The following is a 20,387-nucleotide window of genomic DNA, read 5'->3' on the forward strand; positions in this document are numbered from 1 at the left end:
GTCTAAAAATGACCTAATGTATGTACTGTCAGTTGGCTGTATTTGTTGCTTTCATTGCGGGCTTTCTAGTGTAAGTTTATGATCACTCCAGGTACTCTATCTCAAACGCGTCCGTTCACTTGTTTAGCGATTTTCCCACTGTTTGTGGCTGATCTACATCCAGTGCCTGGAATAGTCTGCTTCTCCTCCTTGCTCCGGCTGTAAAGCTGTAAATCGCAAAGCCCCCACGCACACTGTGACCAAACTCCAGGCGGCAGGGTGTAAACAACTCGCCCCAGAGTTCCTGGGACGCCGCAATTGGCTCTGCCTGTTGGAGAGGAATTTTCAATCTGCAGGAACTTCACTTAAAACGTTACTCGGTTTCGATCGTAGAAGGCAATCAACTTCATTCCTACGTACAGAGGCTCCCAGTCAATTGGGAATCTGGGGAAGGTGGATAGCAGGTTCAATGCTAATTAAAACAGCTCAGGGTTTAACGCTGACATATGTTGTTGTGGTCTTCAGTCCTGAGACTGGTTTGATGCAGCTCTCCATGCTACTCTATCCTGTGCAAGCTTTTTCATCTCCCAGTACCTACTGCAACCTACATCCTTCTGAATCTGCTTAGTGTATTCATCTCTTGGTCTCCCTCTACGATTTTTACCCTCCACGCTGCCCTCCAATACTAAATTGGTGATCCCTTGATGCCTCAGAACATGTCCTACCAACCGATCCCTCCTTCTGGTCAAGTTGTGCCACAAACTTCTCTTCTCCCCAATCCTCTTCAATACTTCCTCATTAGTTATGTGATCTACCCATCTAATCTTCAGCATTCTTCTGTAGCACCACATTTCGAAAGCTTCTATTCTCTTCTTGTCCAAACTATTTATCGTCCATGTTTCACTTCCATACATGGCTACACTCCATACAAATACTTTCAGAAATGACTTCCTGACACTTAAATCTATACTCGATGTTAACAAATTTCTCTTCTTCAGAAACGCTTTCCTTGCCATTGCCAGTCTACATTTTATATCCTCTCTACTCCGACCATCATCAGTTACTTTGCTCACCAAATAGCAAAACTCCTTTACTACTTTAAGTTTCTCATTTCCTCATCTAATTCCCTCAGCATCACCCGACTTAATTCGACTACATTCCATTATCCTTGTTGTGCTTTTGTTGATGTTCATCTTATATCCTCCTTTCAAGACACTGTCCATTCCATTCAACTGCTCTTCCAAGTCCTTTCCTGTCTCTGACAGAATTACAATGTCATCGGCGAACCTCAAAGATTTTATTTCTTCTCCATGAATTTTAATACCTACTCCGAATTTTTCTTTTATTTCCTTTACTGCTTGCTCAATATACAGATCGATCAACATCGGGGAGAGGCTACAACCCTGTCTTACTCCCTTCCCAACCATTGCTTCCCTTTCATGTCCCTCGACTCTTATAACTGCCATCTGGTTTCTGTACAAATTGTAAATAGCCTATCTCTCCCTGTATTTTACCCCTGCCACCTTTAGAATTTGAAAGAGAGTATTCCAGTCAACATTGTCAAAAGCTTTCTCTAAGTCTACAAATGCTAGAAACGTAGGTTTGCCTTTCCTTAATCTTTCTTCTAAGATAAGTCGTAAGGTCAGTATTGCCTCACGTGTTCCAGTGTTTCTACGGAATCCAAACTGATCTTCCCCGAGGTTGGCTTCTACTAGTTTTTCCATTCGTCTGTAAAGAATTCGTGTTAGTATTTTGCAGCTGTGACTTATTAAACTGATAGTTCGGTAATTTTCACATCTGTCAACACCTGCTTTCTTTGGGATTGGAATTATTATATTCTTCTTGAAGTCTGAGGATATTTCGCCTGTTTCATACATCTTGCTCACCAGATGGTAGAGTTTTGTCAGGACTGGCTCTCCCAAGGCCATCAGTAGTTCCAATGGAATGTTGTCTACTCCGAGGGCCTTGTTTCGACTCAGGTCTTTCAGTGCTCTGTCAAACTCTTCACGCAGTATCATATCTCTCATTTAATCTTCATCTACATCCTCTTCCATTTCCATAATATTGTCCTCAAGTACATCGCCCTTGTATAGACCCTCTATATACTCCTTCCACCTTTCTGCTTTCCCTTCTTTGCTTAGAACTGGGTTTCCATCTGAGCTCTTGTTATTCATACAAGTCGTTCTCTTATCTCCAGAGGTCTCTTTAGTTTTCCTGTAGGCAGTATCTATCTTACCCCTAGTGATATAGGCCTCTACATCCTTACATTTGTCCTCTAGCCATACCTGCTTAGCCATTTTGCACTTCCTATCGATCTCATTTTTGAGACGTTTGTATTCCTTTTTGCCTGCTTCATTTACTGCATTTTTATATTTTCTCCTTTCATCAATTACATTCAAAATTTCTTCCGTTACCCAAGGACTTCTACTAGCCCTCGTCTTTTTACCTACTTGATCCTCTGCTGCCTTCGCTACTTCATCCCTCAAAGCTACCCATTCTTCTTCTACTGTATTTCTTTCCCCCATTCCTGTTAATTGTTCCCTTATGCTCTCCCTCAAACTCTGTACAACCTCTGATTCTTTCAGTTTATCCAGGTTCCATCTCCTTAAATTCCCAACTTTTGCAGTTTCTTCAGTTTTAATCTACAGATCATAACCATTAGATTGTGGTCAGAGTCCACATCTGCCCCTGGAAATGTCTTACAATTTAAAACCTGGTTCCTAAATCTCTGTCTTACCATTATATAATCTATCTGATACCTTTTAGTATCTCCAGGCTTCTTCCATGTATACAACCTTATTTCATGATTCTTAAACCAAGTGTTAGCTATTATTATGTTGTGCTCTGTGCAAAATTCTACCAGGCGGCTTCCTCTTTCATTTCTTAGCCCCAATCCATATTCACCTACTATGTTTCATTCTCTCCCTTTTCCTACACTCGAATTCCAGTCACCCATGACTATTAAATTTTCATCTCCCTTCATAATTTCATCATACATTTCTTCAATTTCTTCGTCATCTGCAGAGCTAGTTGGCATATAAACTTGTACTACTGTAGTAGGTGTGGGCTTCGTATCTACCTTGGCCACAATAATGCGTTCACTATGCTGTTTGTAGTAGCTTACCCGCATTCCTATTATCCTGTTCATTATTAAACCTACTCCTGCATTACCCCTATTTGATTTTGTGTTTATAACCCTGTAGTCACCTGACCAGAAGTGTTGTTCCTCCTGCCACCGAACTTCACTAATTCCCACTATATCTAACTTCAACCTATCCATTTCCCTTTTTAAATTTTCTAACCTACCTACTCGATTAAGGGATCTGACATTCCACGCTCCGATCCATAGAACGCCAGTTTTCTCTCTCCTGATAACGACATCCTCTTGAGTAGTCCCCGCCCGGAGATCCGAATGGGGGACTATTTTACCTCCGGAATATTTTACCCAAGAGGACGCCATCATCATTTAATCATACAGTAAAGCTGCTTGCCCTCGGGAAATATTACGGCTGTAGTTTCCCCTTGCTTGCAGCCGTTCGCAGTACCAGTACCGCAAGGCCGTTTTGGTTATTGTTACAAGGCCAGATCAGTGAATCATCCAGACTGTTGCCCTTGCAACTACTGAAAAGGCTGCTGCCCCTCTTCAGGAACCACACGGTTGTCTGGCCTCTCAACAGATACCCCTCCGTTGTGGTTGCACCTACGGTACGGCTATCTGTATCGCTGAGGCACGCAAGCCTCCCCACCAACGGCAAGGTCCATGGTTAATGGGGGGACGCTGACATATATTCCAGTAGAATTCACAAATATAGCCCACGGCAGCCTTCACTGCCTTATTAATGCTACTTATCTTAAAAGGAAACATCGACGGCGATGTTGATGAATCAATCTAGAAATCTTCACATCTAAAGTCGCAAAATGACTTTAAGTGACAACTGCACTGCTAAAGCGCGCGAATGAGTTGAAAGTATATGACTGTTGCAACATGTTAGAGAGCTGGACCCATCTGATAGTAATCGAGGTGACAAACGAGTGGTTGCTGTGACTTCTTACCACATGGGGGAAGACGTTATGGCCGGCCGCTGTGGCCGAGTGGTTCTAAGCGCTTCATTCCGGAACCGCGCTGCTGCTACGGTCGCAGGTTAGAATCCTGTCTCGGGAATGGATGTGTGTGATGTCCTTAAGTTAGTTAGGTTTAAGTAGTTCTAAGTCCAGGGGACTTATGACCTCAGATGTTAAGTGCCATGGTGCTTAGAGTCATTTGAACCATTTTTTGAAGACCTTATCTTGTGGCCAGACCACCAGCTACTCTTTCATATCCAGCGGAAACGGTGACAGTTACATCCGATGGCAGTTTAAGTGTTACATCGCAATAAAGATATCTTCAAACACTTCTGTTTTTCCTTTTGCAATGGTCTTTAGTCATTTCCTTTGTCTTTTGGCTGTGGCGTGCCTCTTTTTTCTTTTTTTTTTACATATCGTATTTTAATGACTGTTTTTAAGCTGATTGTGGGAAATCAGACTAAGGGTTTTAGAATGACTTGGCACCATACTAACAGAATACAAATATTGAAACATATCACTAACGTTTTGTGCCTAACCTCTGGTTCAAATTCAAACTGAAAGCAATTTTAACCTGTTGACGTTATTGGTTATATTTTTCTATCGTATAACTTGACGTAATCATTATCGTGTTTCCCATAAAGAAGTGTTTGCTAACTTGAAACATTAAGGAAAAAGATTGCAAAAACGTCAGGTGATCACAGTTCCTTCTGTTGTTACTATTGCGGTCCTCAGTCCGAAGTCTGATTTGATGCAGCTGCTGATGCTACACTATCCTGTTCGAGCCTCTTCATCTCCGAATAACTACATCAACCCACAGCCATTTGAATCTGCTTACTCTACTCATCTCTCGGTTTCCCTCTACGGTTTTTACCCCCACATATCCATCCAGAAATAAATTGGTGATCCTTTTATGTCTCAGAATGTGTCCTATGAACCGATCGTATCTTTTGGTCTAGTAGTGCCAAAAAATTGTCTCCCAAATTCTATTCAGTATCTCCTCATTAGATATGTGATCGACCATTCTAATCTTCAACGTTGTTCTACAGCACGAAATTTTGAAAGCTTCTATTCTCATGTTGTCTAAACCGTTTGTCGTCCATATTGCACTTCTATACACGCCTACACTCCGAATACCGACAGGAAAGGCTTGTAACCTCCCAATTCCTAATCGGCTTATTGGATTGCGATATAAATGAGTAGGGCTATCGTTACCGAAGGAAAATTACACCAGTTAGCAGGACAAAGGTGTACAACAGACCCTTCTGAAGGAAGAATCTACTCTAAACGTAACCTAAATACTGTTAATATTTCTGAAATGGGTGGAATTTAGAGTAATCGCTCACGAACCCCACAGGTGAAGAAAAGATACCACGTAAGTTTAATACAAAAATACTGAGCAAAAGATGGATATTTAAACAGTCTCCAGCCCAGTAGGAAAATGAATATCCTCCATTCTAAGAAAGGTAATGGAAAGCAAGTGAAGGAATAAATACCTTCTGTGGCAACACAAGGTAGTCACGCTTTTCCACAACACAACAGTTCACGGGAAAATAAATGCATCGGAAAGCTCTGAGTTTGCAGTTACTTATTCTGAAATGCTAAATTTTGAAAGCAAAGTTAAATGTACTTGCTGGTCAAATAAATGACTGACTGTAAGTGAAACTTTGTTATGTAAAAATATGATTTTCCGTAACCTCAGCGTAACACAATGCATATTTCGAAAAAGGCTAGCAATTTACTTTTAATTATTGAAATATTGAATTGAATTTACATTAAACAATTGAGCAAGTGATTTACTTTTAACATAAGAACAATGAAATACGTACTAGGCCAGTAGAAGTCACTCGCTAAGCTAAATACGGAATAAATGCAATTGCACACTCTTAATTTATGCTGTATCTCCAGAAATTAGTTTTGTCAGTGAAATTTTACGTTACTTTAAGTGAGTGAAGAAAATACTCGAAACTGCAAATTAGTTAAGACTCTGTTATGCAATACAGGAATGAAGGAGGAAGAAAACTTTACACTGAAACTAGTTATGAGCAAACAAACAAAACTGGCAGTAAGTAGTTACTCAATTTTTATATTTTTACGATACTCGGTGATTGAATGGGAAGGAAAGAGACCCTACGTCGTAATAACAAAACAACAAAATTGCCCTACAAGTTTTAACGTCTGCAGGTTAGTATTCAAGGAAGTTAGTCATTAAAGGTAGTTACAGAAATGCCACTGGCTAATGCCTGTACAGTACTATACTTTGTCAGCTGACAGTTTTACGATGTTGTAGCTGTACGGACGAAGAATGTAGCAGACGAAAATGCTGAGCTGCTGCTATTGCTGCTGCTGCTACTACTACTGGTGCTAGTGGAAAACCACCAGTCTCCAGAGGTACGGATAATTATGGGAACGGCAATAGTTAAAGCTACAGCTTCCTCCGCTTGTCCACTCCAAACGTGCTCTCAATATTCGTTGGTTAATAACGTGGGTGCGCCTACAATGGGCCATCATTGCTATACACCACGTCTACATGAGGGCCCAACAAACACTCCCGCACTCTTTCACGAGTCGAGCTGCTGTGTGTTCTCTCTGCTCGCAGTGCGACAGACTCTCCATACCGAGAGATAAACAAAGGCGCAGCTACTGCCACTTTGTCGTAGCTATCGATACATTTAAACACTACCCAGCGTTTCACAATATATCCGTTATAATTACAGTCAATTATATACGTTCACAAACAAATAAACTATTACACGAGGAGTTTTTACAGCATACGATTTACAAAATTACAAATGATGCATATGCCATGGTTACCTTTATAGACATTGGTCGTGGCCTGGGTTTTTCTTTCATTTCGGTTGCTTTCAGAACATTTACTCTGTAATAAAATTTTCTCGTAACACTATCTCCAGAATCGTTGATGACCATCTGCCCCAAGAAATAAATGTGGAATAAATTTTGAAAATTGCAATAATAATCAAGCTTTTACTGCAGATTCTTTCTCAGATTAATCAATATTTGACTGATGCAACAGTGTTACATACATCTAAGTGCTACGCCGTCGCCAAGGTAGCCCCTGCGAGCCGGTCACACATCTAACACGACACAGAACCGAGGTTGCCTATGCCCAAAGGCGTAAGCAATGGTAAACATCGGCTGTTTTGGAAACATTCCGCGTACTACTTCCGGTAGAGGGAGAACGAGATGGCCTGCAGGAAGTATTACTACACCAGCATCTGACTGACTGGCCAATACTATTTGAAGGCTAGAACCAGCACCGCACGTTAATTCCCGCCGAATACAGACCTCAAGGACGCCACCACGGAAAACTGCGTCTTCGCCATCGGAATAAAACTAGGAATTAAGTGTATGTGTGTTACAACGGACTCTTGTGGGAGACTTTGAAGTTATCTTTTGTTGCCTCTAGTAGGAAATTCTTACTGGCTTTGTGATGGTGACTTTTCGTTGTTATTCAGTCATTTCCTTGTAGATTCACGTAAATAAAAGTTGTGTTGTAACAAACGTTCGAATTGTTAGTTACATCACTAACACCTTTCCAGAATTAGGAGAAGCTGAACTGTAAGCGTAAATCGTCCATTATAAACGAATTTAAATTTTGTGATCTTATTAACAATATCGCTCGATTTCTCGTTCGCTTTAACGAGAACGATGTCACCAGTTGCGTATCTATCAATTCGTGCTTTCGCGTAATGACGCAATATTCACACCTCGGCTTTCTTCTTCATTACTTCTCGTAGACGTTCTTTCTTCTAATAAATCGAATAATTTTCCAGACATAGCACGTATCTCTGCCCCGGTATCAATTAAAACGTGCCTCTGTAGGCCTTGCAAGTCGACGGTCACTATTATTTGTCTACACTTAGCTGTGTCTAGTTCTTGGTTTTCCCATGAAAAGTCCTCATGCACATCCAGGTTTCCAGAAAAATCCGTCCTGTCTGATACCGACAGTGGTTTATCTGATGCTTTTCTTAATTTTATCTTCTTGTATTCTTAAATTCTATCATGCAGTCCTACGGTTGTTGAGGCCATTTTGACCCAACAATGTAACCTATTTAATAACTTCTTCGATTAACAAACCTTGTATTACCAAAAATTCGCTAACAGCCAAGTTAGGTAATTTTCTTCGTAAAGATGGCTATCATCTTGTAAATAGCTTGAAGGAATGTACTCTGTTTTTGATTGAAATTCTTCTCCCGAGCTCACGCAACCCAGCACCTCTCGTCTGATTGTATGACGTTAATACTCAAAACCGCAAATTAGTTAAGACTCTGTTATGCGATACAGGAATGCATTAGGCAGTAAACTTTACACTGAAACTGATCATTAGCAAAGAAACAAAATTGGCAGTAAATAGTTCATCAGCTTCCATACTTTTACGTCACTCGGTGATGACATGGAAAGGAAAGGCACACTGCTTCGTAATAGTGTCTGATGACAATGATAACAAAAGCGCTCTATAAGTTTTAACTGCTGCAGGTTACTATTCAAGGAAGTTAGTCGTTAAAGTTTGTTAAAGGAACGCCTATAAAATATTAGTGATGCTTCGCCAGTGGACAGTGTCACGATGTTGTAGCCGTGCGGACGACGGAGAATGTAGCCGACGACAGTTCTGAGCAGTTGGTTGAGAAGCACGAGTATTCTCCAGAGCCACGGATACTTATGGGACAGGCAATAGAATGGCAGTTTCCTCCGCTTGACCACTCCAACCGTGCTCTTAATGCTCGCTGGTTAATGACGTAGGTGCGCATACATTGCAGCGATCATAACTGCACACCGCGTTTGCGGGACGCCCAACAAACACCCCTGTACTCTTTCAAGACTCAAGCTGCTGCCTGCTCTCTCTACTCGCAGCGCGACAGAGAATCTTCATACGCAAAGATAAGCAAAGGCACTGCTACAGCCAGTTCGTCGTTACTATCGACACATGTCCCTTGACGATTATCCAGCAATCTACAATACTTGAATTATAATTATCTCAATTACGTTATGTTCACAAGTAAATAAGCTATTACATCCATTAAATATTCTATATAGTTTCTGCATTAAAGCTCACAGTTCCAGAATTATATTAAGAATATTAATTCAGTATATTGAAATTTATCAGCGGATATGAAACCACAAAAAATTTTGGGTGGTGCGGAAGGCATTTTACCTTCATTTTCGGTGTTGCAGACTCGCTAACACTTATTCAATGTTAACAAAGTTCTCTTCTTCATAAATGCTTGTCTTGCCATTGCCAGTGTATAATTTAGATCCTCTTTAATTCCGCCATCATCAGTTATTTTGCTTCCCAGACAGCATACTTCATCTATTACTTTAAGTGTCTGGTTTCCTAATTTATTTCCCTTGGCGTCAACTTATTTAATTCACCTTAATTCCATCATCCTTGTTTTGCTTTTGCCGATGTTCATAGTGTACTTTCCTTTCAAGTCACTGACCATTCCGTTCAACTGCTCTTCTAAGTCACTTTCTGTCTGCGAAGACTATAATGTCATCGGCAAACCTTGCAGTTTTTCAAGTTTGTTTGTGTGGCCATCCTCCGCAGGAAGCATATAAACACTTGTTTTGTAAATGAAACTGCCTTTTCCTGCTGCTAGTTACTTTATTTATTCCATACGCGTTTCGCCTTCTCCTATTCTAAGGTTTCATCAGTGGGGTCTATAACGATACAGTTTTGTTAGTTTCAGATTATTAAAAAGTTCACTTCGCCATTTTTTTGGTAAAAAGCAATTACTTACGATTTGCTGGTCTGCGTTTCCTCACATCTGGTCTGGAGGTCGCACTACCACTTCTTTCAAAAATGGCTCTGAGCACTACGGGACTTAACTTCTGAGGTCATCAGTCCCCTAAAACTTAAACTCAACTAACCTAAGGACATCACACACATCCTCACTTTTTCACTGCCATATAATCACATCTTTGTGTTCTCACCTTCCACACATTTTCATCATGTTTCTCACACTTTTTGTGGTGGACTATTGTTCTTTTGTCACTCGATACATCTATTTCGTCGTACACTGTTGGTCACAACGTAAATATTGCGACTCCATTACGACTTTTATCTTCTTTGGAATGTTTACCTATTTGTTGCCAACATAACGAAGAGTATGTTCGAGACTAAAAAGACACATAAAAATGTAAAATTCACCATTGAAAGAGAACAGAACAACAAAATTAACTTTCTGTATATAACAATCAAAAACCAAAACAATAAGCATATGTTTGAAATTTACCGTAAACCCAGAGCAACGGACATTATCATTCCCCAAACTACCCACACGCACAAAAGCAAGCAGCATTTCGACACATGCTCCATAGACTCAACACACTACCACTCACCAATACTGCATCGACCTTAAATACCCGTATGACTGCATTAAGACGTTCATGGCGCCGATTTTCATAACGGGGTCGTGTTTTGTGAATGGGCACGTCAAAAAATACAAACGACTCCCAAGTTCTTTGCCGAGGTATTATTTTCCCATGAGTCTACATTCACATACCGTGTAGCGTCAACCGGTGTAACATGCATTACTGCAGTGTAGACAAGGCTATATGCTTGAATGTTTAATAAAAGCATACGTTTGTCAAGAGTCAACTGTTGCTGTGTTATCGAACCGCCTAAAACTATTACTTTACAAATCAAATGTGGATAAGTATGTTTGCTTTTTCTAATGGTTACGTGATTCGCAATTCAGCAGTGATGAACACTGTTTTGAAGTTTTACTGCTGATTTTGACATAGGTGGGCTAGTGAATGAATAGTATTTCCTGATATTGAGTTTCTCCTAATGTAATGACGTAGTTTAAAAGGATATTCAATAGTGGTAACTTATGTGGCTATCACCTCTTATTAATATGGCAGGGCGCACAGGGAACTGAGGGAGGGGGGAGGGATTGCCGTACGTGGAGAGATGTGTCAAACAAGTCATCGTTCTGAGGCTCCCAAATATAGCAATGTACACATATATTATGTAAACACTGATTTACGTTAGGCTGTTAGATACAAGTCGTGAAAAGAAAATTAGTACACCTTGAAAGACGACGTTCATTTTGATACGATGATGGCATATTACCCCCGGGAGATAGTACATTTACTTATGTTTCAACTTCGAGCACCAAGAGACAGCGTAGTAGCATAGCTACCAGAGCATAGTTTGTGTCCATCCTTCAAAAGGGGATACTGACAGCCAGAAGGCTCAGTGTGGTCCAAACGTGTGAAGTGAGCACTTGTGCCTCCTACAGCCAACTGGAGAACTGCCACGCGGTTGAACCTGCTGCGTCATTTGCGCACGGCTCAGTGTGGTCCAAACGTGTGAAGCGAGCACTTGTGCTTCGTACAGCCAACTGGAGAACTGCCACGCGAGTTGAACCTGCTGCGTCATTTACGCAAGGATGCTGGTGTCAGTTGTCATGTGAACCTTCTCACACATATAGGCGAAGGTCTGGACGTCCGCCCAGCACAGACGCCTACCTGGATCGTTGTACTGTAAGGGCAGAAGTGGCAGATCGTACACCTACCATAGAGTAGGTAGGAGGTTTTCTGAGCGCAGACGAGTGAACGCGAACAGTTGAGAACTGATTATTAGCAGTAAGACTATGGGTACCAACACCTCTAGCCTGCCTTCTACTCACGCCCAGCATCTACGTGCATGGCTCGAGTGGATGTTGGAATGGCACGCCGTGATCTTCAGTGATGAAACTAGATTGTGCCTACATGCAAGCGATAATTGTATGCATACATAAAGTAGAACTGGTGAGTGCTGTCTCTAGAGTGCACTCGTCCAAGACATTCTGGCCCCACCCCAGGGCTTATGATATGGGGTGCGATAAGGCAGAACACTCGTTCGTTTCTGGAGAGAACGCTAACCAGCGCACAGTACATGCAGAGTGTTCGATCCGTTCTTTAACTGTTCTTGCAACAGGAAATTGATATGTTGTTTCAACGGAATAATCCTCGCCCTCACAGCGCTAGTGAAACTCAAAGTGCCCTGGAAGATGTGCAGCGACTACTCTGGCCATCATGACGTCCGCACGTGTCTCCAGTCGAGCAAATATGGAACGTGATGGGACGACAAATTACTCGTACGACCCGTCAATCAACAGATCTTACATAAATACAAGTACAGGTCGAACAGGCGTACCATAACGTTTCCACGACAGTAATCGCTATCGTACAAGCGACTGGATGCCAATGTCAGTGCCTGCATTGCCGCCTGTAGAGGCTACGCCATTTACTAGTACGAATGTTTCCGCATAGGTCGATACCTGGTACCTCAGAACAGAGTATGCTATTGACCTGTAAATGTAATCATTTCATGAATTCAGTATGCACTGTTGCACTAAATCCTGAGTGAATTGGGAACCTATAAAAAGGATATACTTATCTTTTCCGGAAGTTTATATATAAACATGTAACTGTTACAAAACAGTGTGGAAAATGAATTTCTAAGCCACAGCATGTAACAGCCAGCTTTACTCTAGCTATGAAGCTCGAACATATTGTACGAGGGTTGTTCAATAAGCAATGCCCCCCTTTTTTTTCTCAGGTCATATTTATTGTTAAAAGTCAGAATTTGGTAACAACAAACATCATGTCTTGTCCATGTTCTATTTTTATACGTAGTATACATCACGTTCTATGGCGGTACGCCAACGTTGTGGAAGTGCATGTATTCCCTGGTGGTAAAAGCTCTTGTCCTGTAGGCGTAGTCATGTTTTCTCTGCATGACTGACACTTTCGTCGTATTCAAAGTGTGTTCCCGGTAGATAATCATTAAGTGACACAAAGAGATGGAAGGCCGAGGGTACCAGGTCTGGACTGTAGGGTGGATGAGGCAATGATGTCAAACCCAATTTGGTGATGTTGCTCCCAGGTTGTCAGACTTGTGTGTGGCCGTGCATTATCGTGTTGGAGTAATATTTCGGCTGGATCCTTGTCCGATCGAACACGTCGCAAACGATTCTTGAGTTTACTCAGAGTCTTCACGTATGCCTCTGAATTGATGGTTGACCCTCTTGGCATCACATCCACGAGAATGACACCATCACAATCCCAGAAGACTATCACCATGACTTTTCCGGCAGAGGGTGTTGTGTTGAATTTCTTCTTTTGTGATGAATCAGAATGATGCCACTCCATGTATTGCCTTTTTGTTTCCGGTGCGAAGTGGTGCACCCAGATTTCGTCCCACGTAACGATCCGTGACAGAAAGGCCTCTCTGTCGGTCTCAAAACGCTCCAACAATTCAGATGAAAGGGCCGTTCTTTGAATCTTGTGGTCCGCTGTGATCATTCGTGGAACCAATCGTGATCACCTCTTTGAATATCCGAGAGTCTCGATCACTGCAGACGCTCTTCCAATGCTGACCGACAAGTGCAGAGCCAGCTGTCGAGTTGTGATGCGCCGTTTAGCACTAATAATGGCTTCCACATGATTCAGCATGTCTGGAGCAGTGTCTGTGACAAGACGTCGGGAGCGTGACTGATCATGGAACTCTGTTTCTGCAATTCCTGAGGTTGTAACTTTCTTTACCCATCGCCCAACTCTACCCCCATCAACTGCAGCGTCGCCATACACTACACACAAATGTTTATGAATGTTCAACCCCGTTTCTTTTTGTGCACACAAGAATTCAATAACAGTACGCTGCTTGTAACGTGAGTCGTTTGTAGACGCCATTTTGACGCTGTACTATGGCTCTGCCATTTACCAGAACGGTTAGAAACTTCACTGGAGTATAGAACAAACATCATATGTGAAGCACAAACAATGACGTTTGTCTGTTTATTAATGGCTTTTTTTAAAAAAAATCTGGAGCATTACTTGTTGAGCGACCCTCGTATTAAAAAGGCAGGAATAACGCCGACCCGAACAACTTCACTAGTGACGCTGTCATTATTGTAATCTTCAAGCTCTCCGCCGAGAATATCTGGTTTATGAACTGAAAATGTAGTGGGCGGATACTTACTTCCATCATGCACATACACTCCTGGAAATGGAAAAAAGAACACATTGACACCGGTGTGTCAGACCCACCATACTTGCTCCGGACACTGCGAGAGGGCTGTACAAGCAATGATCACACGCACGGCACAGCGGACACACCAGGAACCGCGGTGTTGGCCGTCGAATGGCGCTAGTTGCGCAGCATTTGTGCACCGCCGCCGTCAGTGTCAGCCAGTTTGCCGTGGCATACGGAGCTCCATCGCAGTCTTTAACACTGGTAGCATGCCGCGACAGCGTGGACGTGAACCGTATGTGCAGTTGACGGACTTTGGGCGAGGGCGTATAGTGGGCATGCGGGAGGCCGGGTGGACGTACCGCCGAATTGCTCAACACGTGGGGCGTGAGGTCTCCACAGTACATCGATGTTGTCGCCAGTGGTCGGCGGAAGGTGCACGTGCCCGTCGACCTGGGACCGGACCGCAGCGACGCACGGATGCACGCCAAGACCGTAGGATCCTACGCAGTGCCGTAGGGGACCGCACCGCCACTTCCCAGCAAATTAGGGACACTGTTGCTCCTGGGGTATCGGCGAGGACCATTCGCAACCGTCTCCATGAAGCTGGGCTACAGTCCCGCACACCGTTAGGCCGTCTTCCGCTCACGCCTCAACATCGTGCAGCCCGCCTCCAGTGGTGTCGCGACAGGCGTGAATGGAGGGACGAATGGAGACGTGTCGTCTTCAGCGATGAGAGTCGCTTCTGCCTTGGTGCCAATGATGGTCGTATGCGTGTTTGGCGCCGTGCAGGTGAGTGCCACATTCAGGACTGCATACGACCGAGGCACACAGGGCCAACACCCGGCATCATGGTGTGGGGAGCGATCTCTTACACTGGCCGTACACCACTGGTGATCGTCGAGGGGACACTGAATAGTGCACGGTACATCCAAACCGTCATCGAACCCATCGTTCTACCATTCCTATACCGGCAAGGGAACTTGCTGTTCCAACAGGACAATGCACGTCCGCATGTATCCCGTGCCACCCAACGTGCTCTAGAAGGTGTAAGTCAACTACCCTGGCTAGCAAGATCTACGGATCTGTCTCCCATTGAGCATGTTTGGGACTGGATGAAGCGTCGTCTCACGCGGTCTGCACGTCCAGCACGAACGCTGGTCCAACTGAGGCGCCAGGTGGAAATGGCATGGCAAGCCGTTCCACAGGACTACATCCAGCATCTCTACGATCGTCTCCATGGGAGAATAGCAGCCTGCATTGCTGCAAAAGGTGGATATACACTGTACTAGTGCCGACATTGTGCATGCTCTGTTGCCTGTGTCTATGTGCCTGTGGTTCTGTCAGTGTGATCATGTGATGTATCTGACCCCAGGAATGTGTCAATAAAGTTTCCCCTTCCTGGGATAATGAATTCACGGTGTTCTTATTTCAATTTCCAGGAGTGTATACTGCTGCAACTTTCCGTCGCCTCCAAAGTATACGTGTCGGAGACTGCCTTACTCGTTCGTGCTTCGCAACATCAGCAGCTGTTTTAAACTGCATTTGATTTTCGTTTGAGTTGTATCCCGATTATCAGGTTACTTTTAGCAAGAGACTGAGCAAGCTGAAACACTGATCTCCTTCTTGTATCATCACTGTCTTCTAACCATAAAATGCAAATTATACAATATCCTACTATAACTGATATTACGGACTGCAGATACAATTGAAATATTCCCATGAAGAGCTTCCGTACTGTCCCACGAGCTGTCACGTGGGAGAGATATATCCACGAAACACGTAGTCGTTATATTACGGAAGCCTCAACATAACCAGAATATCACGTCACAGTATCACTAAAGAAACAAATTGTTATTTTTGTACTGCTGTCAATGTAATTTCCCTCAATTATAAAGAAGAATTGTCTTTGTAATGAGGTAACGTTTTGCACACTCTGCTCAATAATTATTTGCTATATATCCTTACAAAGTTTTTATAATGGTAAGATGTATCTCCCATTTAATATGGTGGAAGCTGCATGATATCTCTATCAAGTGATAATATATGTAAAATTAATTATAGTGACAAAGAGGTCGCTGTAGGAAGTATATTAGTTCAGGTCTGACAAGGATGATGGAAAGAATGTGTTGGATTTTGTTGAGAAAACCATGTCCATGGTTGTTTAGCACCAATTACGAAATTCATGTAATATACTGGGTGATCAAAAAGTCAGTATAAATTTGAAAACTTAATAAACCGCGGAATGATGTAGATTGGTAAAAATTGACACACATGCCTGGAATGACATGGGATCTTATTAGAACCAAAAAAAAGTATTGCTAGACGCGTGAAAGATCTCTTGAGCGCGTCGTTTGGTGATGATCGTGTGCTCAGCCGCCACTTTCGTCATGCTTGGCCTCCCAGGTCCCCAGACCTCAGTCCGTGCGATTATTGGCTTTGCGGCTACCTGAAGTCGCAAGTGTATCATGATCGATCGACATCTCTAGGGATGCTGAAAGACAACATCCGACGCCAATGCCTCACCATAACTCCGGACATGCTTTATCGTGCTGTTCATAACATGATTCCTCGACTACAGCTATTGTTGAGGAATGATGGTGGACATATTGAGCATTTCCTGTAAAGAACATCATCTTTGCTGTGTCATACTTTGTTATGCTAATTGTTGCTATTTTGATCAGATGAAGAACCATTTGTCGGACATTTCATGAATGTTTGTACTTGTTTGGTTCTAATAAAACCCCATATCATTCCAAGCATGTGTGTCAATTTGTACCTCTCTATCTACATTATTTCGTGATTTATTGAAATTTATACTGACTATTTGGTCGCCCAGTATAATACCTCTTCTCTTTTGTTGATGATTAAATGTTCTTTGTTTTATTTGATTAGTAAGAAGAGAAGAGGGAATTATCTTAATGAAGTGAGCGGGTATAAAATGCGGCGTCTTGACACGGTTCGTGCGGCTCCCCCCGTCGGAGGTTCGAGTCTTCCCTTGGGCATGGGCTTGTGTGTTGTCCTTAGCGAAAGTTAATGTAAGTTAGATTAAGTAGTATGTAAGCCTAAGGAGCGATGACTTCAGCTGTTTGGTCCCAGAGGAACTTACCTCAGATCTCAATATTTCCAAAGAGCAGCGCAGTCTGTGATTGTTGGTCCGCTACTAAGACCAGTATTATACTATCAGATTTCTTTGTCCAATATCTTTGTCAAATATCTTTGTCAAAAAATTAGATGGTGTAATAGGGAACTTTGTCAAATGTCGTGAAATATTTGATCAAGTCTAGGTCCTCGCTGTAGATTTGATCAAAGAAGTCTCTTGTCTTCTGTTCACTGTAATGTGACATGTTACCACGTGTAGCGCTAGCATCGCTGCAGCGTTCTGTCATCTGTAGTGGTTTTATAAACATTGCCATTAAATACAATTGTTGTGTACCGACAACTAGAAAATTAATTGAGATGTATGAAGCTGACGAGGCGCTTTACAATGTGAGGCACCATGAATACAAAAATAGATTAAGAAGATTGGGGAACTAACCTAACCTAACTCTCTCCTATAGCAAGGAATTGGGATGTTACAGTGAGCCTGTCTTTTGCATATATAGCAGTTCTTAAGTGAGTATTGTGCTTTGTCATATGAGGATACACTTCACTGAGCACAAACAGAAATGTATGCTCATTCGTTCTTAAGTAACTGATGTACGGCTTGACGTCCTCCACTACACGCTCAAGTAACAGGTTTTGTTGAATGCTTTTATCGTGTCGTCGTAAAACCCACGGCTTCACCCAGGTACGTTTCCTTTTTTTCCCCCGCTTCTCTTCCACACGTGCACACAGTGCAATTATGCTACATGCAACTACTGCGGTTAATAACAAGTTGTTGTTGTCAGCCATCTTGAACTTTGACAAAAAAATATGACGGTGTAATATCCCTTTTTAGCGCCACATCAAAGATCTTTGTCAAATATATTTGACGAATATTTGATCACACCTTTGATCAAATCTTTGACAAGGAAATTTGATAGTGTAATAACGGCCTAAGCGGGTGATGCATCACCGTACAAAGATATGTAAGTATTTCAACGCAACTACTTGCGTGGAACGGTAATGTTGCTTTAAATGGATCGGACTTCGGAAACCAAATTCAGAAAAAAACATCTGTTTTTTATTAATCATGTAATAAGTATTTACGGCAGTGGCAATGGGGGCCAATCAACAGCATCACCATATTATTAACACCAACGTCGCTTCCGCTCTCCGATTACAATCCTGTAAAATACAGTCAAAAACAAGGTTAGGGCAGGAAATATTAGTACTATGAAACAGTAAATTAAGCTTACAATTATGGGTTATTAATTTAAGTTGTACATCGAATAATGATTTCGCCACAGAGAATGGAGGGCCGGCAATAAGTACGTGGTACGAAAGAATGTCAGCGGGAGCTGTCCATTGTTTTAAAACAGAAACACAGCGAAAATATTTCGCAGAGGTAATAATTCTGCTTTGCTTCAGATCTCGGAAAGCTATGGATTTTCCTTTATGATGTTTTATTACAAACATTTTTACTTTAGTGGTTAAAAGGGGAATTCACTCAGGTTCATTTACCTCTACTGGTAGAAGTGCAATCTCGTAGCACACTAAAATCGAAATTTGATCACTATACTGACAATGGACTTTGAAACACGCTTTGTAAACCGTTTGTATGGAATTCGTTGATGAAGAAAACAGTAATTTGGCTGACAACTGTGCCTGCGGGCAGAAAGTACTTCAGGCTCCACGTCAGAGTGATGCAATAGATTGATAAATGTTGTCCCTAAATTGTCCCGAGCGCTGATCAACCTTTATTCAGAACAAAAAGAAGCCAAACGTAGGCGGGTGGCAATCACAAGCAGCCTTTTTGGAGTTTGTGTATTTGTTCGCAGAGATGCTATCGGAACGAGAGCGAATCGATTAGCAGAAGTGAATACAATTAATTTGGACGAGTGTTTTTCGTTCGGCTGTAAACATACGTAATGAAACGCCATTCTCAACTGAAAGCGGCTCTCAGCTTTAAGCCTGTGGGTAAGCTGTGTAGGGTGCACACTACGCTTTTGACCGACGCACTGCGCCGCATTAATTCCAAATATTCTGCAGGAGCGAAGTTTTCCGACTAATATGCGAAACGTATCAGATTGTGTTTTAGCAAATATGTTGAAAGATATAGTGACTATTTTTATGGAAATTTTAGGAAACCACTGAATTATTTTAAAACGTTCCTACATCTTAAGATAATTGTAAATGTCTAAACGCAAAGGCAGACACAACATCAAGCTTAAGAGAAAAGTCAGAAATAGGAAATGGGGATAAAAACAGTAAAATGAAAACAAAACCCTTTACTACTTTTCTTTATTTCTTAAGAACAAAGTAAAATTCATCTCTGAATTGTCAAATAGCTTTAAGCTGTATATCAGATTCTCCTTAATCACATTAATTATTTCATTTAAGTTGGTGTTTTATAGTACCAAAAACCACAGCTACTTCATTGAAATATGTTTCAGGTAAGAATGCGTACATACCATCTGTAGATTCATTTTGAGAGGGAATAACAAATTTACGAAGTGTATCACTCAAACAAATACTCTGCATCACTTTCAATTGAACGACTTTTGATACTCGTGGCTACGAAAGGAACACTTATCAGATGTTTTGGAAACACATCTTGGTTAGCGTATACATAGTATTATTCATTCGAAAACGTGGCCCTCATAACGCAAGGTACTAGCTTCAGGTACTCTACACTTCAGAAGCAACAGTTGAGGTTGTATGGTAAAACTGTAGAAAGGGTTGTTGTTAACTTTCTCCGTCGAAACTACGTAGCATACAGAGGAACAGTGTAAGAATTTACAGGAATATTTCAAAGTCAATTTCTTGTGTTAAATATTCAGAAAAACAAAATTCTTGATGACATTTACTAGAATAACTGTTAATGACACGTCACACTTAAATAAGCAGAGGAAAACCACATAGCTCAATTCGTGAGACAAGATAATACATTTAATTTATATTTAATTAAAATACTGTAAGTTAAACATCTTATCTTAGTACAAACTGTGGACAACTGTTTCAGTGGGGATTCTCTCCAGGTCCAGGGTGAAGGCTATGTAATTAAAGCAGAAACTCTTACGCAAATAAAATTCGCAGTAGTAGGTATGAAATGATTGAAGCAGCCGCTACTGGGCCCTTATTTGTCAGTCTTATAGGCTACAACAGCCAATTAGTTGGCTTCATTAGCCCTCCTAGCGCTCCAAGTAATATAGAAACAAACAACTCGGCGTGTTTCCAGTTTTTTCGTATAGGTCGCCTACGTGATCGACACTGAGATGAC

Source organism: Schistocerca serialis, chromosome 1, assembly GCF_023864345.2.
Source record: "Schistocerca serialis cubense isolate TAMUIC-IGC-003099 chromosome 1, iqSchSeri2.2, whole genome shotgun sequence".
In the NCBI taxonomy this organism is placed as follows: domain Eukaryota; kingdom Metazoa; phylum Arthropoda; class Insecta; order Orthoptera; family Acrididae; genus Schistocerca; species Schistocerca serialis.